A 27,864-nucleotide genomic window follows, 5' to 3' on the forward strand; every position below is an offset into this window, starting at 1 on the left:
GCTGATAGCGTGAAAGCAATTCAAATAGTGACTGCAGCCTTTTGAGCTGCCTGTTAATTCAGTGAGGGGTGGAGCTATGAAACAGTTTTCTGACAGTATAATCATCTGTGGGGCTTACTCTCCAAGACAGAAAAGTCAATTTTCTGACATTTATCCACAAAGCATAAGGAAAATGTATTTATTTATTTACAGTTACACATTCACAATGATAAGCCAGTTGTGCCAACCAGCAAGTCAAATTCAATTTGATATGTGCAATCTGCACAATGTGGAAATCCTTTGTGAGTATCCCTGGCCTTGAATTCGGGTTCATCCTGAGCCTTTCAATATTTCTTCCATTAGCCTCATCATTCCCACAGTCAAAGCTGGCCCAGGCAGAGCCCAGAGAAACCAGGACATGGCTAATTGAGTTTTCCAAGGCTATTTCTGTGCAAGGCACAAGGCTGCTCTGTAGAAGTCCTACTTTAGCTCCTGGGATTTCATCAATCTCTGCTGTGTCCAAGAGCAGCATGGGCAGAGGCTCAGGGGGAAGCAGGACCAGCTCTGGGGAGCTCAGCACAGAGCATGGAACAGGAATATCCCCTGCAGGTATTTTCACCAGTGCAGCATTTTCACCAGAGAGGGACCAGCTTCTGGGGAAAAACAGTCAGGGATTTGATTTGTCAGGCAGTGGGATGTGGTTGCATCTCCTGAGCCACCACGCTCCCTGAAAAGAGGCTGCTTGTGCTGATGACAAAGGTTTACCACAGCTGTGAATTTTCTGTTTTTCCTTTTATGCATTGGGTTTATACCTCTGTATTTTGCATATCTCACTTCTCAGATCCCCTAAGATCTATTGCCCACAGCAATACTATTAATATTAATAGCAAACAATCACATTGTTGTCTTTTGAAGGCAAGAAGTTCCTTCATGCTCTTTTAGGGATTGCTGAGCACTAATTGACTTTTGTATAATACCAGTTAAATGCTCCTGGTTCCATTGTGAAGGGGAGCTGATGCACAGAGAATAACACTGCAAACTTCTGGCCAGAGATAAGCAAGGTGAACTCCCCCTCAGTGGAAAGTGTTGTACGATGTACAGTAACATTTCAGTTGGAAGCCCTCAAACAGTAAATTACATAGCACTCATATCTCTTCAACAAAATGTACTTTTCAGTACTCAGGAATTTCACAGTGGATACATAAATTTAAGCAACCTTTAAATTCCTTCTTCCTGTACTCATGTGGGTGTGAAAAGTCAGAATGGGAATTTCTTTTGCAATCATGTCAAGTGAGGAAGGGAAGTTGATACATATTTATATGCATACACATGCATAAACACCGTTTAGCTGTTTCAATTTGCACTTCAGTAAAAAATTCTCTATGAAGATTTTGTTTTCAGTGTCTAAGAATGAAATCTGTCTTAGAAAATCAGAATTCTGTAGGAAATCTGCCATTTATCTTTGAAGGCTCCTCAGTGCCATTATAGACCTGGTCTCTTAGTGACTCTTTTTGTCTAAGCACCCAAACCTCTCACTCAGAACCATTACTGCTGGGAAAGTAGCTGATGGGTTTTTTATGCCTTCAGCACACATCATCCTTTTCATTTAACACCTTATTTCTTTTATCATCCTAATAAAAAGTGCTGCAAAGTCCTCAGCACTTCTCTTTTGCCCATTGCTAGATCTATATTTGTAGTCCAATCCCAGGCATGAGATGACCTGCCATTGATTACAGCACTGTAATTGTCTTTTCTGGTGCTTTTCTGGTGCTGCTCAGCATCACTTCCTTCCTACTTAGGAAAGAAAGAAACCCCCAGGGTCTGCAGCTCCTCACTCAGGTGGAAGAACATCAGAACTTCAGGGCCCTGAAGACTGGAATACCTGGGGATGCTCCCCCTGAGATGTTCCCTGAGAGCCATAATCCTGAATGCAAATGTCCTCAGGCAAGTCTGGAATACCTTCTGCCCCTGAGGACAGGCAGAGCTTAGACATGGGATGAATTTAAAGTTTGAATTGACTCCTCTTGAGGTCAAGAAAGTGAAAAGAGGGAGTGAAAGAGAATTGTTTTTATTGTGAGTCACAGGTGCTACATGTCTGGTGATTAAACACAAAGAGCTGGAGGTGGTAATTTATGAATATATATTTGACCTTTCTGCTGCTGAAACCCAGAAGTTTCATGTGACTCAATTGAACAAAGTGGTTCTGATGACCTGGGGAGCACCAGCTGGATAAAAACAAAAGAGCAGAACATAATTGAGCAAAGGCTGTATTACCCAGATGTGAGTCAGACACCACTGAGGCACAGAGCTCATGGGCCTGAGGGACAACAGACAAGGTCAGGTATTACCTGGTGCCTGCTGAGGACAGGCAAATCACACAAGAAACTGAGAACATCAGCTCCTCACTCACCTGTCTGTACCAGGGAGCGAGAGCAGGCTCCCAAGTGGGAGGCAGCTGCTAGAGGACTCCATCATAATACTTAAATGTCAGAAGGGTTTGAAGTGATAAATGACATTTTGTAACTCTAAAGGTGTTGCTCCTGGAAGTGGTACACTAGCAGCTAAAGGATTGACCACATGGGTTGGAAGTTAAAAACACTTGGGTTCAAGACAGCATGATTGCATTACATCCATTTTGTACCACGAAAAAAATCTCAGCCAGCCATCTCTGCACCTCTGAAACATCAGTTTCACCAGCCTGAAAGCTGTTATGAATCGAATCATCTGCAAGAAGGAACTGAAATCGAAGAAAATGGGATTGAGAGTTGAAAACTGTTTAGAGACATTTTATTTGATGTCCAAAAACCCAAAAATTCACAGTAAGGATAAAAAAGTGTGTAACTTCAACAAAGGCAAGCTGAGATCATAGAGGAAGTTAGAAAAAAAGCAGCAGTGAAGCTGTAACAGATGGAAAGCAGGCGACTGTGAAAATTGTTAGTATATATTATCAGCTAGGAGCTATCTATGAGATGAGAGAGGCTAAATGACACTGGCAGGAAGTTTTGAGCAGCTGAGCTGCAGGAACTGATAAAAATGAGAGATATCCTGGGATGTTATTGCATGAAGTGGGGAGAGGTGTCAGTGGTGATGCAGTGAAGATGAAGCTGAGCCGGCCAGAGAGGATTCAGGTCCTGCCTCTCATCCCAGGCTGGCTCCTGGCTTTTACCTGACAGCTGGTAGTGTGACATGTAGGAGCAGTGTGCCCAGCCCCAGGGCACTTCTCCCTGAAGGATGCACTGCCTGCTAAGCCACCCACCTGTGCTTCCTCAAATATCTGCCCTGGGAATCTCTTTTGCCCTTTGGGTCCATCACTTCATGTCCTACGAATGTTCATTTGCTTTGGCCCATGGCAGCAAAGCATTGATGTGATGAGCAGCTCCCAGCTTCCAGAGAGCCTGGCTAGGGAGGTTTGGGTTGAAGCTGGGGGAGGAAGAGGAGCTGTGAAGGAGTTGTGCTGCTTCCCGTGCTGCTGCACCAGCTGAGTCACAAAGGATGGATGCTGATGCCATCTCCCCCTCCTGCAGCTATGATTTAAAACAAAGCAGTAACAAATGCTGTTGCTGCATCCTGGGCATGACTTAAGCTGGGGTTAGGTTGCAGCCAGGTTGTAGCTACTCCAGCTGATGTACAAGGAAGGCAATATGAGAACAAAGTGAGAGCTGGGGCTGAGGGGAGAGAGGCTCTGTCATAGCCAGTTCCTGGGGCATCAGTCCTGAGCAGTCAGCTCAGGCTTGGCTGGAGTCAGTCACATTTACTGTCACTGTAAATGTGACCAGTGTATCAAGGTTACAGCACTATAATGCCTGCTGATGGCTTTAGCAAGTGAGATAAATCTCATTTTGTCTGCACACAGCTATCTGTGTGTATATACATATATATATGTGCATGTGGGAGTAGCTGTAGGAAAGCATGAGCATACAATGAGAACAGGCATATATATATATATATATACATACAGAATCATTACAGGCTCTCTTCATCAGTAAAGAAAGCACACACAGAGACCCAGAACTCAAGTAAACTAAGTCTTTAGGCAAGAACAGAGGAAAACAGAATCTGGAAGGGAACCCACAAAATAATTAAACATCCATTCTAAAGCGGTGGAAGCCAGCTCAATTCATTAAACACATATGGCTGGCACTAACCCAGCAGTGCAGGCATAGACAGAGGAGAGGCACAACTGGTTTATGTAGTGACAATAAACACAGAAACACAGCTAACACAATAAACACAGAAAGCCACTATCCAAGAGGCAGCCCAGTCCTGTCAGCAGTGCCAGGGTTAGTGACATTTTCTGTTCCAAGCATTCAGAAAATCTCACAAGAGAGAGCCTAATCAGTTGAGTGTAAATCCTCCAGATAACAAACAAGGTAAAGATATAAATCTGGCCCTGCTGTCCTACTCTGCTGGCAGAGCTCTCATTGGGAAATCTTTTTCTTTCAGTCTGAAATGGTCTAAGTGGAGCTGAATTGCTAAAGGATTACCATGGAGAAGAAACTATTTCCAAACTGACAAAACTGTGGAATTGGTTCAACAGAGAGAGCTGATTCAATTTCTGCCTTAAATCCAGGATCCTTCTTGGAGGCCTGACTGCCCAAGGCTGCAACACCTCGCTCTGCTGCAGCTGTGTCTGAGGGCACAGCTGAGATGCTCAGCCACCCTCTCATCATAGCACAGCTACATTCAGACTCCTAAGAGAGGTTTAATTCATTAATTTAATGTTTATTTTCTGTCTGTCTTCACTACAGCCACCCTTAGGACATCTTTAGGTTTTGTGGAAGTCCCCCTTGCTAGATACCTTTGGCAGTACCAGAGGTTGCTATTTACTGCTATTCCTTCAGAAGACCTGCCCATGCAAATAGTGCAGAAAATGATAAAAGATTCAGTAAGCTTTCAGAAAGAGAACATTATTCATCTGCTCAGAAACATCTGGACATTTCAGGAGTCCTCCTAAATTTATGGAGTCTACTCAACAAACCTAAGATTTTACTCAGGGGTAAATAAGCCATTCTGGGGGCTTTGCCAGGCATTTTCTCTCCCTCTCCTGTCTCTGCACACTATGAATAATGCATCTCTCCAGCTCACAAGCCAGCAGCATTAGCCCCTTGCTTCTTTTTAGATATTTTTAGGAGCTGCTGCTCCCTGCTCCCGGTGCCAGAGGGGCTGAAGGTGATGGGTGCCCACAGCCCAGCAGGACACAGACCCAGCATCCCAGCTCTGCTCTGCACTGGGGAAGGGGCTCAGCCCCCCAGGCAAGAACCTTGGGCTGCCAAAAATAGCCCAGCTGTGCTGCTTGCCCAGGAGCTGCTGCTGGCTGCACGAGGTCAGCCATGGAGACTGCTGCAGCCTGAAATGTAGGACACTGGCCGGGGAGGAAGTTTTTCTTATTTAAGACTACTGTTGTCAGGAGAGAAAGTGAAATCACAGCCCATCTGAGAAGAGGTCAAGAGCTGAGCCAAACCTCCTGGAACAAGAGGAAGTTGGAAATATATGCCAGGATCTAGAGCAGCTCTATAAACATTTCCCAACATGAAAAGGGGAGGAAGAAATAAAAAGAAAATGACTATTTGAATCCCTTTTCTCAATATTTCCTCCAAGAAAGAATCCCCAAAAACTTTGGGCAGTCAACACTTCTCACAGCTCAGAGCTGCCCCAGCTCAACACAACTCAACTCAAGCCTTGCCCTTCTGGCTTTTCCAATGCAGAATTCCCCTGCTCACCTCAGATCCCTTTCCAGATTGAACCCTAATACCAGGGATACCTTGTGCTTGTCTTTTCTACTGAACAATGCTTTTATGAAGGTATTTCTCAGATTATCTTCACTTTTTACAATATTTTTTCTTTCAGCTGTATTCTTCATCATATTTTTTAGTGCAGGAAAACAAATAATAAACCCATTAGGGTTTTAAGAAGTGCTCAGAACTGCCTCTACTTTGTTATCATTGGTAGGATTAGAGTTTCTTTAAAGCCCACTGCTTCTGAAAAACCTCCCTCTGCTTTATGTATTGTACAAGTGACCCAAGCCTTACTCTGTACTCTTAGAAAAGCAGTCCCTGGGAAGATTAAAGCAGCTGGGATCTGGAAAAGGAGAAATTTTCTCATTATTTATGTTGCAGTGTTGAGACACAGGATACAGACACATTAATATATTTCTTTATGAATTGTTATTTGCAATGAGGGACAAAAACACAGGGAGTCTTCTTCTGTCATATTGCCTTTGCTTTGATGTGAATACCATCTAAACCCACATAGTGATTAACAGACTGCATGGGTTTAACTGGTAATTATACATATTATTTGCATAGTACACTTCAGCCCATGTTTATTGTTCTTGCCTTCAATATTTACTTCCAGTAGAGACAGTAAGTAATTAGTTTCATAAAACTTGTGTCTGAACATATTCAGTTATATTGGATCAAGAAATACTGAATTCAGCTTTGAGTTTAAGCATTTTTAAAGCAAAAATGCCAATATGTCTTTTAAGAGCCAGTCAGCCCTCATTAAGGGCTAACTCACTTTCCCGAGCTCTGCTTGCTCACGGCTTCAGCTCTGGCTCCTGCCCGTCACAAGCGATGTCCTTTCAGCAGTGTGAGGCTGTGAAAGCCTGGCACAGGGACCAGGGTTGAACATCCTACCATTCCTGTTAGCTTGTGCCCTTCTCTGTGCACTTACTGAGAGGATTTGCTTTCCAAGTCCTGACCTAGACTAGAACATGATTTTTCTGAAGTGCCATGAGTGTTCAGTCAGCCCCGTCTTTGAGCATGAGGACACGGGTGAGGCTGCAGGGATGTCTCCCTTCACTTAGGGTTAAGTGATGCACCACGATGGCAGTGGTGCATCAGAAGGTTTGATACATTCCTTTGCTTCAGCACAAGTGAGCTCATGTGTTAGAGCAGCAGGTTTTGAGAGGTCTCAGAGGTTCCAGGCAGCACTTGCAGCCAGCTCAGCTGCCCGAGCTCTCTGCTGGCAGGCAGCAGGTTGGCACGGGCTACCTCACTGCTGCCTATTGCTGCTGCCATGCACACCCTGGGGTCTTCTTCCACACTAGATCCCTCAGCCTAATGTGTTTTACCTTTCTGATGACTGGGAGTTATGGTGGGGAACAGCACACCTTCCTTTGAATGAAGCTCTCATTTTTAGAAAGGAGAAAGGGGATTATTGTGCTTCCATAAGAAATGGGCATGCCTGCTCCCTTACCCATCCTTGACAGGTAGATAAAAAGACTGATAGATGATATTCAACAGTTGTTTGACACTTGGGACCATAAGCATTTCCCCTTGGGAAGTTAGAATGTGTTTTAGCAGCTGTGAAGATGGATAACAATTCTCTGGGGAGAGCAACTTTCAGGCATTCCCTGGCTGTTAATAAAACACCTGTTCCCAAATCTCTCCCACAGCCACTACTGATGCTCAGGCAGCCCTTGCTGCAGATTCAGGTTAAATCACCTTTGAAAGGCTGGTACTGCAGTATCTCAATGTCACTGGCACTTTTGTATCATACGCTTTACATCAATCCAGCATTTTGCTGGTCTTCCCCCAGCAAACAGTTTTATGAGAAGGGTTTGTCATTGCATAGACTCAAAACAGCGCAAATTCTTCCACTGCAGTGCAAATATTTTCTTTAGAAACACACTGAGTTTATTTTCAAGATACATGGGTGGTGGGGGAGAGGAACAGACTAATGTTCTGTTGCCTGTACAAGACTCCTCGGTTTTCCTGCCTGATTTGGTTTGGTTCTGTCCTATTGGCATTTTGTTTAGTTGAAACGTGTTTTTTTCAGAGGAGGGGAGATGTGGGTGCACTGATGCACCCATGTTTCACTTGTAGAAACCAGCAGATGCTTTTGAATCCCAGAAGAAGGAAGGCAGCATGGCAAATTCAAACTGGAAAACATTCTTACTGAGCAACAGCTCGAAAAAAAAATTGAGTAGTATTCAGGCTTGCAGCTAAAGAAAGTTTTCTAATCACATTGTCCTTTTAGGCAGGTTTATATAATATCAGTCCAGACTACAGCAAAGTTATAATAAGTTTAAAAAAAGAAAAAAATAAAAAGAGGGAAGGAATTAAGTGGATTCTCAGAGATGTCATGCCTGAGTGGGTTATAAACTTTCAGAAGTTATGTTGCTCCATTATGGCCAATGGAAAGATGTCATCAAAAGCAAAGGAAGTAGATTCCTGCAACAAGCAAGCCTGTTTCAGAAGATAAGGATAAGCTTATTTCATAAACATTTGCCCTAGGAGGATGGTGCAGCAGAGTGAAGTCCTGAAATGATAAGGGGCCACTGATTTTATACATGCCTGTCATCAAAACTGAAATCAGTTTATAGGTCTACCTGTTCAAAAAAGAATCCAATGCTTACATATACAAGGGTTACCAGGCTTTATTGAAAAATCTTCCTGAACCCAAGAGGATTTATTTTCCTGCTCATTATAACACCAACACAGAAGATACCATGAGAGTAAAAGTCCTGAGATATTACTTTCAGGAGGAAGTAAATAGAAAGTTTAAGAGTTTGCAATGAGCAGGACAAAGTTGCTGCACAGAAGAGTAGTGGGAAGTGAACTCCAGGGGCTTTTTTTAGAGGGAGGAAAAGGCAGGTAGAGCAAAATAAAAATCCACATATGACTTGTTAAACCACAAGCACAATCTTTGTATTTTTTAGCCTTGTATAAATTCAGGTCTCTGCTTTCCATAGAATAGAACACAGTAAGGGATTTGCATCTTTTCTTGCTTAAATTTTTTCTTTTGAAAAGTCTATGACTCCTTATTTTTGTCTCTTGGGATTTTGGATGTTTGCAAACTTGAAAGTAATATGATTAAGGGTTAAGATGAGTACATGCACAGTGGTGGTTTTTCCTTTTTGTTTTAAATTAAAAGAAAAATCTCTCATAAGCTGTAGGTGCTCTGTGGCCTGTCCTCATTGCTCCAGCAGTTCTAGCCCTCCTTGCACTCTGCTGACCTCTTACATTTGCTGCTACCTGGTCATAGGTATTATGAAGACTAAAAGGTTATGGTGAGAGGAAATATTGCTGATTACCTGGCTTTAAAATTGTATTTCTGTGTTTGTTTAATGAATATAAACTTTTAGTTTATCTTCTCTACACTAGTAGGTCCTTCTGTCATTCCCCATTATTCCCCAATAAACACCATATCTGAAGGTATTTCCTCAGAAACTCAGATGTCCCTTGTGCCTCTTGGCAGGAGGAAGGTAGAGAGGACCGGTTATGTGTCTGGATGGGTCACCACCCTACATTTCTTTAAGCTACTTACCATCTAACATGTTACATGACTCTTTTGGCATGCCAGAGCAAAGCTTTTCAGTGATCAAGAAAAACCACATTGGGGGAGAATGTTAATACTACTCTGCCCTTGATAAGATGGTGACTGGCAGCATATAAATACCCCTGACAGGATGACAGAAATCGCTCTTCTATATTTACCAGGAGCCCTGGGCCAACATGCACAGTGGTGGGAGCCCATCTGCTCTGTTCAGTCACTTTATCAACACGCTACTACTTAACAGCTGAGGCTTTTGTAATGTATTTTTTTTTAGCTTGGTGTGTGCAGGGAGCAGGAGTGTCTTTAACAGCAGTGCGATAAAACCAAAATAAATCATAAAGGTGAATTGTAAATTGAAAGGTCTGGTGATTCATCTGATGAATCATATAAAAGAACAAATTAATTTTGACATTACTTGACCACTTAGATTTCCTACTACGAGCCTGACATCATTAGCTCTGTGTTAATGAGTCCTTCCAGTGCACACAGCAAAGACTGGCAGGGAGAAGTATGTGGGGCTTGGGCAGCTCCTGGTTTGGGGGGCTCAGGCTTCTCACTGGGGAATGGAGAGGGTTTTGGTCAGCACTGGGGGAAGCTCCAGAGAGCACCATGAAAATCCACCTACTCTGGATCCAGTTCCTCTGGATGCACACTGCCTAGAGGGGTGGGAGTGGCAAGAGCTTAGGGTTAGGGTTAGGGTTAGAGTAAGGGTAGGCTTAGGGTAAGGGTTAGGGCTAGAGATAGAGTTAGGTTTAGAGTTTTGGTTAGGTTTAAGGTTAAGTTTAGGGTTAGGGTTAGGTTGAGGGTTAGGATTAGGGTTAGGGTTAGGGTAAGGGTTGGAGTTAGTGTCAGGGTTGGGGTTCGGTTTTGCTTTAGGGTTAGGGTTATTAGGTTTAGGATAAGGGGTTAGGATTAGGTTTATGTCTCTGTGTGACTTTATGATACTGTTTCCCATATCATGTGCTATGTGCTCAGACATTAGTCTGGCATCCTGAAGCTTTAGCTGGGGAGGGATCTGGAAGAATTCCTCAGTGTGTAATATGTGTGCCACGCTCACAGACTCCCCCGGGTTCCCTTTGCTGTCTAGCACGTGTAAAGGGGCTCCATCTTTGCCTTTTATCTAGCTTGTTCTTTAGGTGAAGCAAAAATTTTTTGTGTGGAGTCTCATTTTTTCTTTTAGAACTTTTTAGCTTTGCTCCAGTCTGGAAAACCAGACTATCATTGGTAGCCCTGCAGCCTGGCCCAAGGGGAGGCTGTGGGTCACAGCATCCCATGTTCCAGGTCTTGGAGGAAGCCAAGCCACATCCTCAGAAAGCACTCTGAATCTGCCAGCTTTCTCTCCCTACAATGAGAAGGTTTATTATCTAACATTTTTCATTCCTTTTTGTACCTGCAAGCACCCTGTTTGTTACATAAACAGTCTTTTTTTTTCATTTTCCTCCAAAGTTTTTTTCAAAAAACTGTGAGAAAAAAGCTGCCAAAACCATCTACTATTAAAAGACATGTTCACTTCAGAACAATTCCTCCTAATTTATCCAAAACCAACACAGTTCAGTAAAATAAAACCTTTCCACAATGAATCGTAGGTGCAAGGGAACAAGTCCTGAACAGCAACATTTTTCAGCCTACGGACAAATAAGTGCTTTCTAAGGCTTGGATCCTACTGCAGTGCTTGATGTTTCTGTTCACAGCACTTTGGATTTGGTTTATAATTTTCATTTCTACTTACCAGAAGTTAATGAACACTATGTAGTTGAGCACCTGCCTTTCCCAGCCTTTTGGCTTTATTTCCCGTGACACAGTCTCATTTTTGTTTTGGATATTTGCTCACATAAACATTTCTCTCCCACTTCTGGAAATGTGACTTTTTTATATCACATTCAAAATCAGCCACTGGAGCACTGGAGACAATGGCTGGGATCCTTTTCCCCTGGATTCAGGGAAGGCCTGAATTCTCATAAAACTACCTTATACCTGAGTTTGAAATGCAGGTCCCATGTCAGCATTTATTTCTGTCAAAAACTTTACTGGAAGGCATTGCCTGTGTGTGTCCAATGAGAAAATGCAGACTCCTCTTTCACTGTCAGACCAAACCTCTCAGACATTTCTGCCTATCAACACCTCAAATGCAGGAAGGCCCTACATGCTTCACTTCAAGCAGATGTCTACATTCACTGGTGTCTATTGAGGAATTTAAGATTTCTTCTATGAACACAGCAGGACATTATTAAAAAAAATAAATAATTGCACTCAAGGAACCCATATTTTACAGTCTGTGTAGCTTTGCAAGAGCCTGGAAGTTTTTCTCTACAAGCAGAGCACCAGAATGGACCAACACCAGAAATGAGTCTTTTGTCCTTGCCATAAGGGCAATGGTATCTCTCCATCCAAAAGTTTTGTATTAAATCCAAATACAGGAGGCATAAACAGGTTGTAAAAAGGCAGCTGCTCTAAAAGCCCATCTCCCCAAAGATAGTCTATGAAATATATTGGTGTGAATTCATAATGTTTGAGCAGTCTCAGCTGAATTAAAACCGAAAAGAGGACCATAGCAGCAAAATATAATTTCAGAATTCAAGCTAGCCAAATGAGGTAATTCAAGGTTTAAGTGGTACTTTATGTTCTTAACATTTTCCACAGCACCTTTTGAAAACACCAAGGTGAAATAATCATTGTTGCAGAACCACAGATTTCTCTCAGGTAAATTGTTTCATTCAGTGCAAAATGCAGGTCTATCTGAGTATTTGTGTGAAGCTGAGGCTTTCCCCCCCCTTTGTAAGACTGTTGAAAAAAAAAGTGTTGCTGGATGAGTCTGTAAGCAACAGAAATGTTATTATTTTTTTATATTTCCAATAGTAATCTATTTAAAAATAAAAAAATGTATGAACATGTAATCATCTTAAATTTATGTTCTTTAAAATTCAAAATCCCAAACAACAACATTATCAATGAGATGTTATTACTGCTCCCTATTTGTATGCTTTCTGGAAATTCATTTACAGGAATTAGCTGGGTTAGAGCTTGACAGAATAAGCTGGAGTATACTTTGATTTCTATAAAAATGCCTACAGAAATTATGCAAGAGCAGTTAATTTGTGGTTCAATTGTCCAATCTACATAAAGCCTTTGATGGGAAAAGAGGGTGGAGGTAGAAGGAGAATCTAATTAACTAGTTTTCCAGTCTGTCTCTGGTAAACTTATGCACCAAACCCAGAGAGTTGTGATACGTTTCTAAATCAACTGTTAACTCATCACAGCAGTTCTGTTCCAGGGTAAATGATTTTAATTAGCTGACACAAACTTTTCCCCCAATTCATCACACTCAGGTTCCACATGCCCTCAGCTTTCACTGAGGTTTCTCAAAGATGAGAATGATTATCCCTGGTGAGAGGTTTCATTTATCTCTCAGGCCGGTCCCTTTGAAGCAGCAGCAGCAGCAGCAGCAGCAGCAGCAGCAGGGCCCTGCACACAGTGTACGTGTGAAAACACCAACCCAGAGTGCAGGGACATCACCAGAGCCTGGTTAAAGGGAGATTTTGGGAATTCAGTCCTTGCCAAAACTTCTCCTAAGTGTAAAATACGTCTGTTAAACACAAGATAAGAGGTATGTTGGAAGAAACCCCATGAGCATGAAGGCAGTTTTCTGTGTGCTAGGTGAGCCCCAGGTGAGCAGAGCAGCAGGGGAGGGGAGCACTGGAGCTGCTCTGGAGCTGGCAGTGGAGAAGCATTGGAGCTGGAAATGGAGCTGGAAATGGAGCTGCAGTGGAGCTGGAAATGGAGCTGCACTGGGGCTGCACTGGAGCTGGCAGTGGAGCTATCAGGACAGGGCTGCTGGGGCACCTGATCCCTAGCCCACCCCCATTCCCAAGGAAAGCAGAAGAGATGGTGGGAGCAGCAACACTCAGGGCAGCAGCCCTCTCCCAGTGACTGATAGGGCCAAGGAGCTACAAGATCCTCTGAACACTCCAGAGAAGATCCTTCATCTTGTAATTTTTTATCTTTAACTTCTTCAGGAGACTCAGCATTATTTCCTTCATGGTCACTGCTGAGCACTACATAAATCTATATCCGCCTATGATTAATGGCTCTTTAGTACCAAAGGAAGGGGTTAGCTAAAACTTTTAATCACTGTCAAACTTCATCATTTTCCCTCTTTCTTTTCCTGTCTCCTGTGAAGCTTCTTCATGGCAAAACCTAATGAAAGCTGCCACTACATACTGGATGGACTTGGAATGAACTTCAGATGACACACATCATACCTATAGGCCACCCTTTCCATGTATCTGTTGAAAACCAAGTGTCGCAGGCCTGTGAATATTTTAAAAGCATGAAAAATCAGGGCCTGCCTGTTTCTGTTAATTGACTGGGTGAAAAAATATAGTACAGGAATAGAAATTCAATAGCGGCCTAATGGCACAGGCAATGAAGGTCATCTTCTTCCTCTGACTGCACTGACTTGGTTCCTGGCTCACACAGCATTTGATGTCTCCTTCAGCTTGATCTTCACTCGCTCCTGTGTGGGAATTGCCCCAGGATGGAGTTTAGGTTTCATAAAGCATGAAAATGCAAGAAATTATAGCGAGACCCAGGACTGAGCTTTCACAGAGCGGCTGATCATCCATCCCTGGAGGTCAGCAAGAAGCAGCTCCAGACACAGCCTCGGGCACAGCCCTGCCATTCCAGGCTGGAGACAGCCCTGTGAGCCCCGGGCCACCCTGCCAGGGCCACCAGGGCAGAGGGCAGCAGCCACCCCGGGCCGGCACAGCCTCGCGTGCGATGCCGCTGCGGATCCTCAAACACGTCCAGGCCCGGGTTTGTCCTGCCTGCCATCAGACAGCCTCGTGGCTGGGATGCCAGGATCACCCCTGGGCCCTCAGCAGGGAGAGCTGTGTGCAGCGAGCGGCTCAGCGAGGTTTGTTGTGCTGCTGTGCCCAGTGATGTGCACAGCACCAGGATGCCAGAGACAGGAGGTGCCTGAGCACTCACAGGGGCTTCTGCCTTTGAATCTGGAGTCCCCCTGGCTTTCAGCCCTCATCTTCCACTTGGCTGTTCAGAGCCATGGGATGGGGCTGTTATTCCCTTCACCTTTCCCGTGCCATCCAAAGCTGTGCTCAGGGAAGCCAAAGATGCTGCAGCACAATTATTTCATTTGGAGCTCGGCCGGGCCGAGCCCGCTGATGGGAAGTCTCTCGTTCTCACTAGCAAATAACTGGCAATCAGTTTTCAAGGGAAGGCAGTGTACAAAGGTTGCCACTTTTTAGCAGTTTTGTTGTGAAATTTCTGATTCCAGATTTAATTTTTGCAGTTTCCATCACTGGCCTTGAACTCATTTTGAGGGAGGGAGCCAGAAAACCATAACTCTGTTATGTGCTCCACATTGAACTTCTTCTCTAAATAATTCCTTTTTGATTAAATGGCAAAGGTGGAATGTTTACAAAGTCTTGGAAGCTTCTATGGTTTTGGAGTTTTTATAAACTATAGATAAAGACATGATTTCTATCACTGAGAAAATATTTGCTGAAACCCAAATCTGTGACCTCAAATTTCCCAAACCTCACACAATTCTTCACTTTCCAAAGCCTGTCTGATTGACTGAAAGTGGAAAGCCATTCTTCTAAAACTTTGTAATGACTCTAATTGCATTTTAATATTTGATATGCTTTAAAATTGCAGAGAAAGTATTGACATCAATGCTGAGCCATCCTTCACAATACATGAACTGCCCTACAAGAGCATTTGTATGGTGACAATGAGAGCTGTAATTACCTGTGATCTGAGATGGACAGTAGTGACATGTTTTATTCAAAAGACGTGAATTATTAGTGCCTTTGCAACAGCCTGGAAAGAATGAGAATATTTATTAACTGTATAAGACTAATGACTGCTCTCACAGGCTTTCATTGGTGCCAGCTCAGGTCAAATCTGTGTATGGACTGTGAGGAGACACAGCCAGTCATAAATACATAGAAAGCTACAATAAAGCCTAGAACAGTGTATCTATAAACCATGCAATATCAATAAACAATTTAAATTTAGTCTTGTTGTCTTGGAGCTCCCTAACGATGTTCAGTGAGTAATGTTGGTATGTTCATATAGATGCTGAATGCAAATGTCCTGAGCACTTTCTGCAGTCAGATATTGCCCTTCACATGTCCCCAAAGAGTTAACACAGGGGTGTGACACTCTGGCTTTAGGCAGCACTGCACTGAGGGTTGGTGTTTGCTGGCTGCACACGCGTTGGAAAGAGGGCTCTTTCCATTCCCTGCCTCATGTACACAGCTGGAGTCTGGGGTAGGGCAAGGCGAAGTTTGCAGTGAAGAGGCTACAGGTGGGTGGACAAATGCAGATCTGCTTTGGAGACCTGAGATCTTTTATTAAAGACCACTTTGTGAGATTGAAAGGCACCATTTTTCCTGTATGACTGAGGTGCATGACATGCACTGACACCCATGAGTCTGTTAGCATGATGCTGGAGTGCACCTGTGACTGGCAGCTCTCCTTGTGCTGCCAGGGACAGAAACACCCTGGTGTTAAATCTCACGGCTCTTCAAGCGCTGGGACCTCCTTTTCATTGAATTAAGATGGTACCAGTAAAACTGTAATTTCAAAGACCCTGAAAGTGGCTTGAAAGGAAGTTAAGGGAATCCCATCCCATCCCATCCCATCCCATCCCATCCCATCCCATCCCATCCCATCCCATCCCATCCCATCCCATCCCATCCCATCCCATCCCATCCCATCCCATCCCATCCCATCCCATCCCATCCCATCCCATCCCATCCCATCCCATCCCGCAGCCCGGCAATGCCTGCGCTCTGTGTGAGGCTCGGCTTTGCCCTGCAGAGGAGGAGGAGGCGGCTCGGGGGTGTCTTTGAAGGCAGGATCAAAGCAGCGAGGAGCTGTGCACTCCTTTGATTCCTTAATGGGCACTTTTTGTGCTCGCTGCGCTCCTGCCTGGCTGGCACACCACGGAGCGCTCAGGCTCTAAATGCACCGCCGGCTTCAAAGCCCCTCGTTACCAGCCCATGTCCTTTATCCCACCCAGCCCATGTCCTTTATCCCACCCAGCCCATGTCCTTTATCCCACCCAGCCCATGTCCTTTATCCCACCCAGCCCATGTCCTTTATCCCACCCAGCCCGTGCCTTTATCCCACCCAGCCCGTGCCTTTTCAAAGCACTATAATTTTATTTTCAAATTTATTTAATTTTTTATGTCTGACAAATTCATATTATTTATTTACCTGTCAGTAATGATATACTACAAAGTCATACTGGATTTTGGTAAAGAAATACATAAAAAAAAACCCCACTGATGTCTGCAAGAAAAAAAATCTGGTTTAAAACATATTTTTGAAACAAATTTTGAAATGCAAGTGTCTAAGTTTGAAATGCAAAGTCTGTTTGAATGACTAACTCCATCCAACATTTTCACAGCACAGCTTTCTTCCTTTCAGCAGGGGGAACAGGCGCCACAGCTGACATGAGAGGGAAGTAGAAAATTCTCCAAAGAATAACATTTTAATTCATCTTGAAATAAACATTGAGGGTCTGTGACTGACTCCTGTAAAAGTGAAAAAAACCACCATATAGAAGATGAACAGAAGACATCTATTGCAATGTATCGTGATGCTGTTACATTGCTATCTGCCAACCAGCAAGTAAAAATTCCTCCTATGACAAAATTGTAAATGCCACAATAACACCATATTTTCTGCTTTGTTTTTTGGAGGAAAAAAAGAAGTCTAAACTTGGGAATAATATTAAAAAAAATTCTTATAAACTGGGGATTTGTATAAGATTCTGGGAGGGGAGCTGGGAGCTGCCTCATTTCTCTGGAGTCAGTCTTAAGGATTATTTGGCTGTTCAGGGTAGTTTTAATCTGTAGAATTTTTTTCTTTTTTCACAGAAAAAATTATTCCAACATACTGCTCACTCACCTGTTGGGTCTAATGCTCCATGATTGCCTGGAGCACCATGAGTGCTCTATTTTGCTAAAAGATACACTCCTAATCAGCCCTGTTTGTTAAGAAGATTTACATATCCTGACTGAAGAACTGAAAAATTGTAAGGAAAACAAGCTTTTTATATTTCAGTTATCACCAGCTCCTGTAGCTGCGGCAGGTGGAAAGTGCTGAAACATCAGCTTGTGGCTGTGTCTTGCTTAGTAACTGCTTTGGAAATGGTGTGTCAGAACCTAAGTGTCTCTGGAACACAGTTCTCTGAGTTTATTGGCACTAGCACAATAGGAAAGAGTTCAAACACACGTGAGGAGGCAGGAGGGATGGTGGGCAGCCCTGGATGGGCTGCAAACACATCAAGTCTTTGTGTTGAGTAGCAAAAACAGCACTCAGAAGCAGGTCATTGCCAAATGCCCCCTCAGAGGACATCCTCTGGGGATGCACAGCCTCCAATTTCTCAAAATTAGAGGCAGAAAAGCTTAAATTGTACTTTAAACAATGCCAGTCTCCATCTTCTCTGGTTTGTGTAAAACCCTTACAGACACAGGAGCAGGGAGCAGGTGAAACCGGGATCCCGCTCTGACTCAGCTGCCTTCACTGCTGTTTCCATCTGCCTGCTGCTGGAAGCACGCTGCACCCAGCCAGCCTCTCATTGCCTAACATATTCCCCCAGAAAGTTTGACAACATGCCTTGGCTTCTAAAACCAGCACCATCCCTGCATTCCTCCCAGAAAAGCGGATGGCACATAGATGCGGCGAGCTGCACCTGCGCTCTCCGTGCTCTGCCACTGCTCTGTGGCTCCTGCTGGGACACCAAAGGCCACCTCTGCCCAAACTCACTGCTCAGGTCACCCCAGCTCCTGCAGCCTGCCAGGGGTTACTGGGAACAGAGCTGAGGCTCCCTGGAGAGGGCTACAAACCTATTGAAATAGGGATGCTAAAGCTATCAGCAGGAAAGGGATATGAGTGCAATCTTCTGTTGTCTTTAAGAGAGAATATTGACCTAAAATTGTTTCAGCTGACCATACGTTTTTAAACAGTTTAAGACTTGCCTAATATTTGCCTTCAACCTGAACAGAATATTTTGATCCACTTTCATAGTACTTACAGATTCACAGAATCAAGATTGTCCAGTCCAAGTACAAACCCAGCACCCCTAAACCCACGTGCCACATCCAGAGGCCTCCTGAACACTTCCATAAACAGTGACCTCACCACCTCCCTGGGTGACTTATTCCAATGCCTGGTCACTCTTCCAGTGAAATATTTTTTTTTTTCTAATATCTAATCTGACTCCTGGTGCAATTTAAGGCCATTTTGTCTCATCCTTTCACTTGGAACAAGCCAGAGGGGACTGACCCCCACCTGGCTACAACCTTTTTTCAAGTAGTTCTATAGAGCAATGAGGGCCCTCCTGAGCCTTCTCATCTCCAAACGAAAAAAACCCCAAAACAGTTAAGTTCTTTTTAACCATCTTCTTAACATTTAGGTAAATGTCAAGGTATTTTATGCTCAATAATTTGAAGAACTGAAATTATTCACTTTGAAAATACATAAATGGAACTCTTAAGACAGTTCCAAAAGTATGGATTACTGTTATTTCTACTGAACCTAATCACTGAATTATCACTGATTTCCTCGCCTGGAAATCTAGTTCAGTTCCCTTTCCCCATCTGTTCCCCTGTTTCCTTTAAGGAAAAAATATGAGTCCTCAAATTCATCAAAATCCATTCATTGTCCTGCTTCTGTACATCTAATTTGTTCCCACAGATGATTTTATTTTTTTCTTATAGTTTAACCTAAAACCTCAAATCCTGGGTAGAAAGCTTTTAGAGGATGTTTCAGTACTCCTGCTGGGGAGTGCTGCTGTCTGACAGCCCCTTAGCTGCTCCCTGCTGAAGCTCTCTGGCCTGTGCTTTCCTGGGGCTGGTGTGATTGTGGAAGTGCTCACCATGGAGCCCCTGAGCACTGCAGTGCTGCTGTCACCCTGCTGCTGTCACCGTGCCTGGCCGAGTTTAGGGTCAGGGTTTAGTGCTCAATGGGGCTCTGAGGGATGCTGCAGGCTCTGCTGGCAGCCTGGGATGGGTTCCCAACCATCCATCTACTGGCTGCCGCTGCTCCAGGAGCTCCGTGCCCAGTCTCACACTCCCAGCCCTGGTGTGGGATCGGTCCAGCCCGGAGAGGGGACCCTGAGGGGACCCAGTGGCACAGGGCTGGTGTGGCACTGGTGCACTGAGCAGGGGCTGGTGCTCCTGCACCCTCTCTGAGCTGGACAAGGGCACTGTGAGCCACCATGGCCTGGCCTTGCTCCTCACCCCCCTCACGTTCCCTGCTGAGAACAGCCACATGTGGCAGAAGATAAATGGGCTCCGTGTAATTCTGGAGAAGTGCCTCTTCCTGCAGCCCAGAAGAGGGGACCAGCACGGCTGTGGCCATGCCCTCCCTGTGTGTCACACCCTGCCAGTGCCCTCCCCAGGCCCAGCACAGCCACCACTGCTTCTTGGCAGCTCATTCCATTCCCTGCTCCTTCCTGAAAATGGCTTCATTGCAACTTCTGACTTGTTTTTTAAAGAACTACTAGTTTGATACAAAGCAGAAAAAGAAAAGAAAGAAATTAAAATCCAGGATCTGTCTTATTCATATCCACTTACAAATAAAAAGCACTCTGGAAACACTACCCAAGCAGAACAGAGATTTATTTTCAAGCATGTGAGCAGTTTAAGGTCATTTACTTAAAATTACATTCAAGAAACAACAGTGATGCTTCTGCATTACTCTCTCCCTTTAATGCCATTCTGCATCTAATCCGTCTTACTGTTCAATAGAAATAGCTTACTCCCACGTCTGAGGAGAGGATTGGGCTGGAGCCTGCATCTCAAACACCCTCCTGTCACCGGCAGGAATGCCATTTTTAGATCTCCCATTCCAAGGAAAGGTCAGTCACTATTCTAAACAATAGAAGGAGAAAACAGTCAGTCCACTTACCCTTTCTCCAGCTTTTAAAAGGAAACCAAGCAAACAAACAAACAAACAAACCAGTCATCATTGCCAAAGTAATTTCCAGTATTTTAATATAGTTACACAGAATCAACAGACTCTGGCAGTAAGTTTTTTTCTTCAAGATGTGATCATACATTTCTGACAACAGCACAGCAGTGCTGTGAAAGGACATCAGATAAGAAATACAGCTGGTTGAAATCTGCACTTCAAGTTCCTCACAACCTTTTTCAGGAGAAAAAGAAATTCTTCTTCAGAAAATAAGTATAATAAAAACTCTAACAGCAGAATGTCAACACAAAGCAGATGCTCAGCTTTGACTTTATATGGATTCATCCAGGACTTTTTAGGAAGTGTCCTTCAGGGTGTGGGAATTGGAAAAGACAAGTTCTCAGGAGGTGTATTCCCAAGGTTGGGCTAATATTTTCATTTCTTCCCCTCTGCCCTCAGGCTCCCTGGGAAGCCCATGGAGAGCAGCCCTTCAGCCCAGCCAGAGAAGGTGGGTGGCCAAAGTGGTTCCATGGCTACTGCTGGGAATTCATACTGAACAGTCACCAGCAATTTTTGCTTTAAGGTGCCCAAGGTTTCCAGGCAGCTGCAGCTGAGCTCAGGAATTGGTCAGTGGAAGATCTTCAGCACCCACACAGCCACTTCTTCTTCCCACAGCCACTTCTTCTTTCTTCTTCCCCATTTTTTTTTTTTGGTTTTTTTTTTTTTGACTTTCTGCCAGCCTCCTCTAAGGTTTTGGCACAGATGATGGTGAAATTACCCAGCACTTACCTCCTTGCAGAAGAGGCACAATATGGTTCCATGGCCATTGGCAATGAAAAGTCAGTCTGAATTAACAGCAGCAGGAATTTTTGAGTGGCAGAGTGAGAGGAGGATGTGGTGGAAATGCTCTGTCATTGTGGTTCAGGCTGAAAGTGTATGGACACAAGTCTTGCCAGACACAGAACATAGGTCATTATTCAACATGTAAAATATTCCATATGAGAAATAATAATACAAAAAAGAAATCTATCACAGCTGTATCTATGGTGGTATTTAACACTTTTTGTATACTCCTAAAGGTTAATAAACCTGAATACAAAGAAAGAAAAGTTACATTTTGGGTAATAATTGGAAATAATTTTGCAGGTTTAGGGAAAAATAAAAAGTACAGACTTCTCTGCCTGAAGTTTTGTATAAGACGATTTTTGTTTTGCATTATGTAATCAAATAAACACATCACAACATTATCACTTGGGGCTTGAAATGCAGTGAATGTCCCTGGAGCTCCTTTGATGCCACCTGCCATGGAGGAAACATCTCCCTTGTGGCTCCAGGCTCCAGGCCAGGTGAGGTAAACTAGCACTAAAAAATTCCTTGCTGTTGTGATGGTATGAATATATAAATACATAAACCAGCCTGATTTGCTGTGAATGCTCTTGGACACAGTGACTGAGGACACCTCCATGGCAAACATCAGCTCTGCTGGGCAGAGTGACCTTCACTGGGACCTCACCTCGTCACTTCAGTGATCCAGTGCTTGTTAATTAGGTGCTTTTTCCCCTTCAGTTCCTATACAGAGACTAGCAAGGAAAGGTGCAGCTTCTTCATACGTGCTGTTCAAACAAATTACTCCTGAGGATGAAAACACGACTGTTCCAGGGAATTTTTGAATATTTGGGAGGATATTTAAATTCTGGTCAAGATTGGGTTCTTAAATACTCTTTTTTTCTACAGCATGTTCTGACTATTGTCTTTATCCTTATATTCTTTACAAAAATCTCTTGGTTTTCTTTCCCCTTTCCCCCAAATTATTTAGGCATAAATAGCCACTCAAGGTATTAGATACCACAGTGAGTTATGATTCTGCCTTTATATGCAATACTGGTATATTCAGTATAAATAAAATTATAGTTTCAGCTATCATTTCATAAAGAGTGTTAAGCAGGAAAGAATTAGACAAGAACCATTTCTACTTAAAATTGCCTTTGTTCTGGGCTCCAGGTCAGCAAGTCACCCTGGGTGCAGTGTGTGGGGGAGACACCACCCGCTCTGCCCCAGGAACATCTCACCTGCCAGAGCTGAGCAGTCTGGGTGCTGCCTCGGTGGCAAATTACAGCAGAATTTAGCTCTGGATAGACTCCACAAAGCAAATTTATTCAAACCATTTCATATTGAAAATGAATTTTTAATTCACTGATTACCATTTACCATATGATGCCTTTCTATCACTTCAGCAGTATCAAAAGGCTTTATTGTAGATGAGATCAAATAAATATAGCAAAACCATGAAAAAAGCACGGAGTCATATCCTGACTGATAGCATGCTCCTACAGACTGCTGCCACCAGCCGAGAGTATGTGCCAATATTTTCATGAGCCATCATTACCAAACATAACTGAAGCAGGCTGGAAGAAAACAGCATCCTAGAAGTGGTGTTTAAGAAAGCCCTGGGGAAGGAAAAGCACAGAAGAGGAGAGCTGCTGAGCTGAATCAGCATGTGGGCTGTAGCTGGAACAAAAGGATTCTTCAGTTCATGCCAAAAATACTCATCAGCGCTGCTGCTTTTTTAAGCCTAACATTCCTAGGTGACTTTTCTTGCTTCTGAACAGTCCTGTGGGAAGCTGCACTGGCTCAGGTATGGGTGGTTGTCAGAGCCCTCCAGGCACACTTCAAGGCCTTCCCTTGGAGAGGGGCTGGCTGCTCAGGGAGCAGGGCGAGGGGTGCCCTCTGAGCCCCTGCTGTGTCTCAGGAACCACCTCCAGGCTCCTCTCCAAGGGACTCCTTGCTTCTGAGTATGGACCAACCCTTTCTCTTCCTTTTTCTCCTCAGAGCTGGCAGGACCTCAAAGACAGCTCAGCAAAGACCAGGATCTGCTGAAGATCCCAGCTGCAGAGGTGTCTTCCATCTCGGTGGGGTATGAACACAGTCTTTAGGGGGCTCATTACAAAGCATTAAATATTATTAAAATTACCAAAAAACCCCACAAGTGACCAAAGATTATTTTCTTTGGTGCACAATTAGTGGGAAGGGCTCATTATTGTAGGGAGCCACAGAGTCCAGAAATTTTAAAAGCTTCAGAAAAGATCAGTTATATGTATCACCAAAAAAGGGGAAAATAAATCATTGTACTGAAGAAATGCAAAGAATCTTCTCAAGTTTCGGGTTTAAAGGAACATTTAAGAATCAGGGACTAAAAAGAGTTTTTCCAGGGAGACAAAGGTGATGCTTACCTTCCTGAACAGAACGGGTGATGGCAGAGCTCACACCCAAACTGTGCTGCTGCCTCTGCGTATTCTGTGGGACATCTTGGAGGGAATCCCTGCCCTTGGTAATGAACAAAATGCAGAAATTCTGCATGAAAGGCTGATTATTTTTCAGTTGTGGATAGGAAAATGTGCATGTCTGGGTCCTCTGGGAATGGCTTTCCTGGGAATGTCGCTGGGGAGAAACAATCCTGCTCCTGCATAACCTGCCCCATGTGTTTGTTTAGTTTAGCTGTGGGAAACAGGCCTTGTAAAGCTGGAGCTAAGCTTGCACTTTCCAGCACTTCAAAGAGCATCACCAAAACAATCTTTTAGAACCTGAACATGTTTGTTATCTTGCTAATCCTAAAGCAAAGAGATCTAAGGAGGCAGCAAGCTGAACAATGCAAAAAAAATTACAGTGTACACACTTGCAAAAATCAAGGTGTCCTTTTATTCTTCAGCTAGAAATCCAGTTTTTGCATCTGAGCAATTTAATAATAATAAAACAATCATTTCAGCCTCAAAATGTATTTGCTTTTAAGAAATGAAACCAGCTTTTTAGTTCAATAACATTCTTCCCTGGGACCAAGCTCAATCTTTGGTGTTGAAATCACATTTACATGAAGCATTTCCTCATTTAGGGACATTTAATTACTTCAGGAGTACGAAATACAAAAATTATTATATCCATACAGAAAAGTTGAGAGAAAATAATGCCCTTTACTTCATGGCTTTGATGATTATGGGTCAGTAGTGAATTAGATTGGGCTTTAACTTTTCCCCAATGTGAAAAGGATTCAATCAGTTACACCATGAGCTGATATTATTAATGCAATCATGGCCTAAAAGAAACCAGCCCTAAAGGGAGATGCCAAAATAAATTCTTCATGTAGTAACAAAGGAAGCCAGAAGACTCCTTCACAGCGAGTCATGTCTGCACTGAGTACAAGCCTGACGTTTCATAAGCCTCAAAATAAGTCTGCTGTGAATTTCCCATTTCTATTTGTACATCCAACTCTTGCTAAGGGCTCCACAGGCATTCAGAGCGCCACTAAAGAAAGGTATTCGATTCAGTATGACACTGAGTTACAAACTTCAATGGGAAAAGTATCAAATAGTGAATTGTTTCATAATATAGCCGCCACTCAGGTGTTTAGGTACTTTTCCATCTTAATTAAAAGGCAAAAAATTGCAGAAGTCTTCAAGGAAACATTTTTTTCATAATCAAAACATAAAACTAATCTATGGAACAAATTACTGCATAGCAAACTAATGATATTTTCAGAAGAAAACACTGAAAGTTTCTGGAAAAAAAATTAGGTTTTCTGTCTCCCTCTCCCTACAGAAATGCTGGGTTTTTTGAGCCCAGTCTCACTAGCGATGTGCGAGAGGGCAGCACATCCCCAGGCACACGAGTTCTCAGGCTGGCACACATCCTGCCAGCATCCCCTGCTCCCACTGCAGCACTTTCCAAATCTAATCAATCCACAGAGGCTGTAATGAGGTGATTGCAGCAGTAACAGGCAGCTGTGGAAGAGAAGGAGGGCTGTGGAGAGGACAAGTGTCCATCCTCCTGTCCCTGGGCAGACCAGGGCTCCCCAGGGTCCAGGAAGCTTTGGGAATGGCAGGGACTCATTAGCCCACCTGTAGCACCCCAGGGTTTGAAACTGCAGGATCCTGATTTATGGGTAAGGTGGTTTGGGTCAGAAGAGAGATTTTTAAAGTGTACTTGTTGTCAATTATTTCCTCCTGCTGAGTTCTGTTGAACAGGATTCAAATGGAGCAGGACTTTCATCATCAAGAGATGTGAAAATTCACATCAATAGAACTGTCTGATCAACATTTGCTCTTCAAATATGAGTAAGAATGCTTTATTGCATGATACTAAAGCAATAGCAATGGCCAAGGTGTACAAGCATTTTCCATGCATTCCTTTAGGATGCCATGCACAAACTGTCAGCAGCTGCTCCGTAATGATCTCACAAGCCTAGGAGTGCAGGGCCTCCTGCTCCGAGGCAATATTTCAGAATGAGGAAGGCATTTGCTGTTTATCTGTATTAACATTATGAAATGGCTTATCACTAGACTACAAAATGAATGAATTGGTTATAATCTGGGTGCCAGAGCCTTTGGGAGCAATGGTCAGGCTTCTGCTGACCTTCACTCAAAAAAATCCAGGTTTTGAGACACCACTGAGTGATCTGCGGAAAGCAGGCTAAAAACGTGTGCAAAGGGATTACAAAGTATTTGTGTTTCATTTTAAAATGTGTGGAAAATCACATTAATGCAGAGTCAGCTAAATGCACATGTGCCATCTGACTGTTCAAAAATCAAGGTTAACTTATATTTAGGAGATTTTTTTTATAAGCTCCATACAGGCACACATTTCTCTACTGTGCAAAGGTTATGGTTCCTTTGCTGGCTCCTTTTCTTGTTGATTCAGGATTTGAAACATATCCAAGAGTATTTTTTTCCCATTCGTGATTTAAGTCTTGTTCATACACAAAACTTAAAGACATAATTAAAAAAATTTCTTTTCTAGCTACATTTATTAGCTGTATTTATACTTATATATCAGCTAATCTTCATGTCTTGAACACGGTCTGACCTGTTTCCTCTCAAAGCCATGGAAAGATTTCCCCTTGGGCTCACAGCAATCCCAGACACTTATCACTTTCTTTGCAGTACTAATTTTTCTCTGATAAGATAGATAGATCCCCATTTGCGATAGCTAAATGCAATAGATATTTGTTAAGTACTTCTTTGAGGTAAAATATGATTTATTTTCCCTCTTTAATTTATAAAATGTAAAATGGCAAAACTCCTAACTTGCCTTACCTGCTGAGCCACTGAAAGAGATGAGAGCATAAATATCTATGACATCCGTATTATTACCAAATACATTAATTAATAGCAGTGTTATCACAGTGAATACCACGTGAATTGACAGTGGCAGGGCAATAAATGAAAGTGTTTATACCTTTTTCTCAGTTTACAAATAGAGTTATTCCTGACCTTTGATGTAAACCTTAATGATCACTGGTAAATCAAATATGATACTGTTAAAATTCAGCGCCACAGCTGCGATCTTTTCACCCAGGAGATGCAATATCTTCTAAGAATATCTTTTTGGATTGCAGTAATTATCATCCATACTTCATGAAGGATTAAAATCCATAGGAAATTAGCTCATTTCCATTGAAAACTTCCCAGTTTACTCTTGTGGACTCTAATGATTACATGATGCAAGTTGTCTAGAAACTCACCACTGTCTCCTGGGTTCTGGGCAGTCCCAGCAACAGACTGCCACCAAACATCTCTGGGCTTTTGGGCTCTCAGATGGGTTCCAGTGGGCTGAAGATCCCTGAAGGAGAGGTTTTGAGGCAAAAGAGTTTCCAGTTTTTATGCATTTTGTGCATTTAACCTTGTAGAAGAGAAATTGTGTATACCATTCAGGTTGCAGGCTTCATCTTTTTCATTTTGTTAGTTGAACTTACTGTCTTGTTCTGGGTCAGTAAGGAATTATTTTTCCAAAGGAGCAGATCTCAGACTTTCTCTGATAGAAAATCCTGACACAGAGGTGCTAACCCCTGTTTAAAAGATCTGATATCCTGAAGATAAGCTTTATTCCCTTCGTTAGCTGCCTTGAAAGAAGCCCCTAGACAGAGCAAACAGCAGAGTTTGGGCTGATTAAAGTTGCCAGTTTTTGAACAAAAACAACAAGCAACAAATCTTAGCTAACAATAACCATGAGACCAGCAGTGAAATATGTCAGCATTTCAAGCCAATGAGAGGGGAGAAATTGGGCCTTTTATTTCATGTTGGGCCAAGGCAATGGTTCTATACCAAATATATGGGTGCAAAAACATCCCGACACTGAGGCACTTGATTCTGTATAAGAACAAAAAGCACCTCTGTCTTCAGAGGAGACGCTTTTTACAGCTTTACAGGATCACTTTGGGTTCACTTCATGCTTTATGTAGAGCTTTTGTTCAGTTTACCTGTTTCCCTAGGTAGCTGGCTGGGCCCAAGAAATAAAATCATATGTGAGGATCATACCACCTGGGTTTTAATTCCTGCCCTGGGAGGTTGTAGGTCTAAGCAGTTGGTGATCTACAGAATTCTCCTGCAAATATTTAACAGTGTTTGCCGAGGCCAGCTCCAGCTTCCCTGGGTGACTTTTTTCTAACGCTTTTCTTTATCTCTGTCGCTTCCAGATAAAATGTCAGCTCATGAACTGCAATAATAGCCTTTCCCTTCAGATTTATTTCTCTTCCCCAGTTTTGATTCCAAAAAACCCCAAACCCAAAGAAGCCCCATCAATCCGGCAGTGGATGGGAGGTTTCTCAGAGGGATGTGTATCCTGGGATGGCTCCGGATGCTCTCAGGGCTGCCTGGGAGCCTCTGTGCTCGC

Source organism: Pseudopodoces humilis, chromosome 18 (assembly GCF_049639895.1).
Source record: "Pseudopodoces humilis isolate 2021_Gansu_Grassland_sample_001 chromosome 18, ASM4963989v1, whole genome shotgun sequence".
In the NCBI taxonomy this organism is placed as follows: Eukaryota; Metazoa; Chordata; class Aves; order Passeriformes; family Paridae; genus Pseudopodoces; species Pseudopodoces humilis.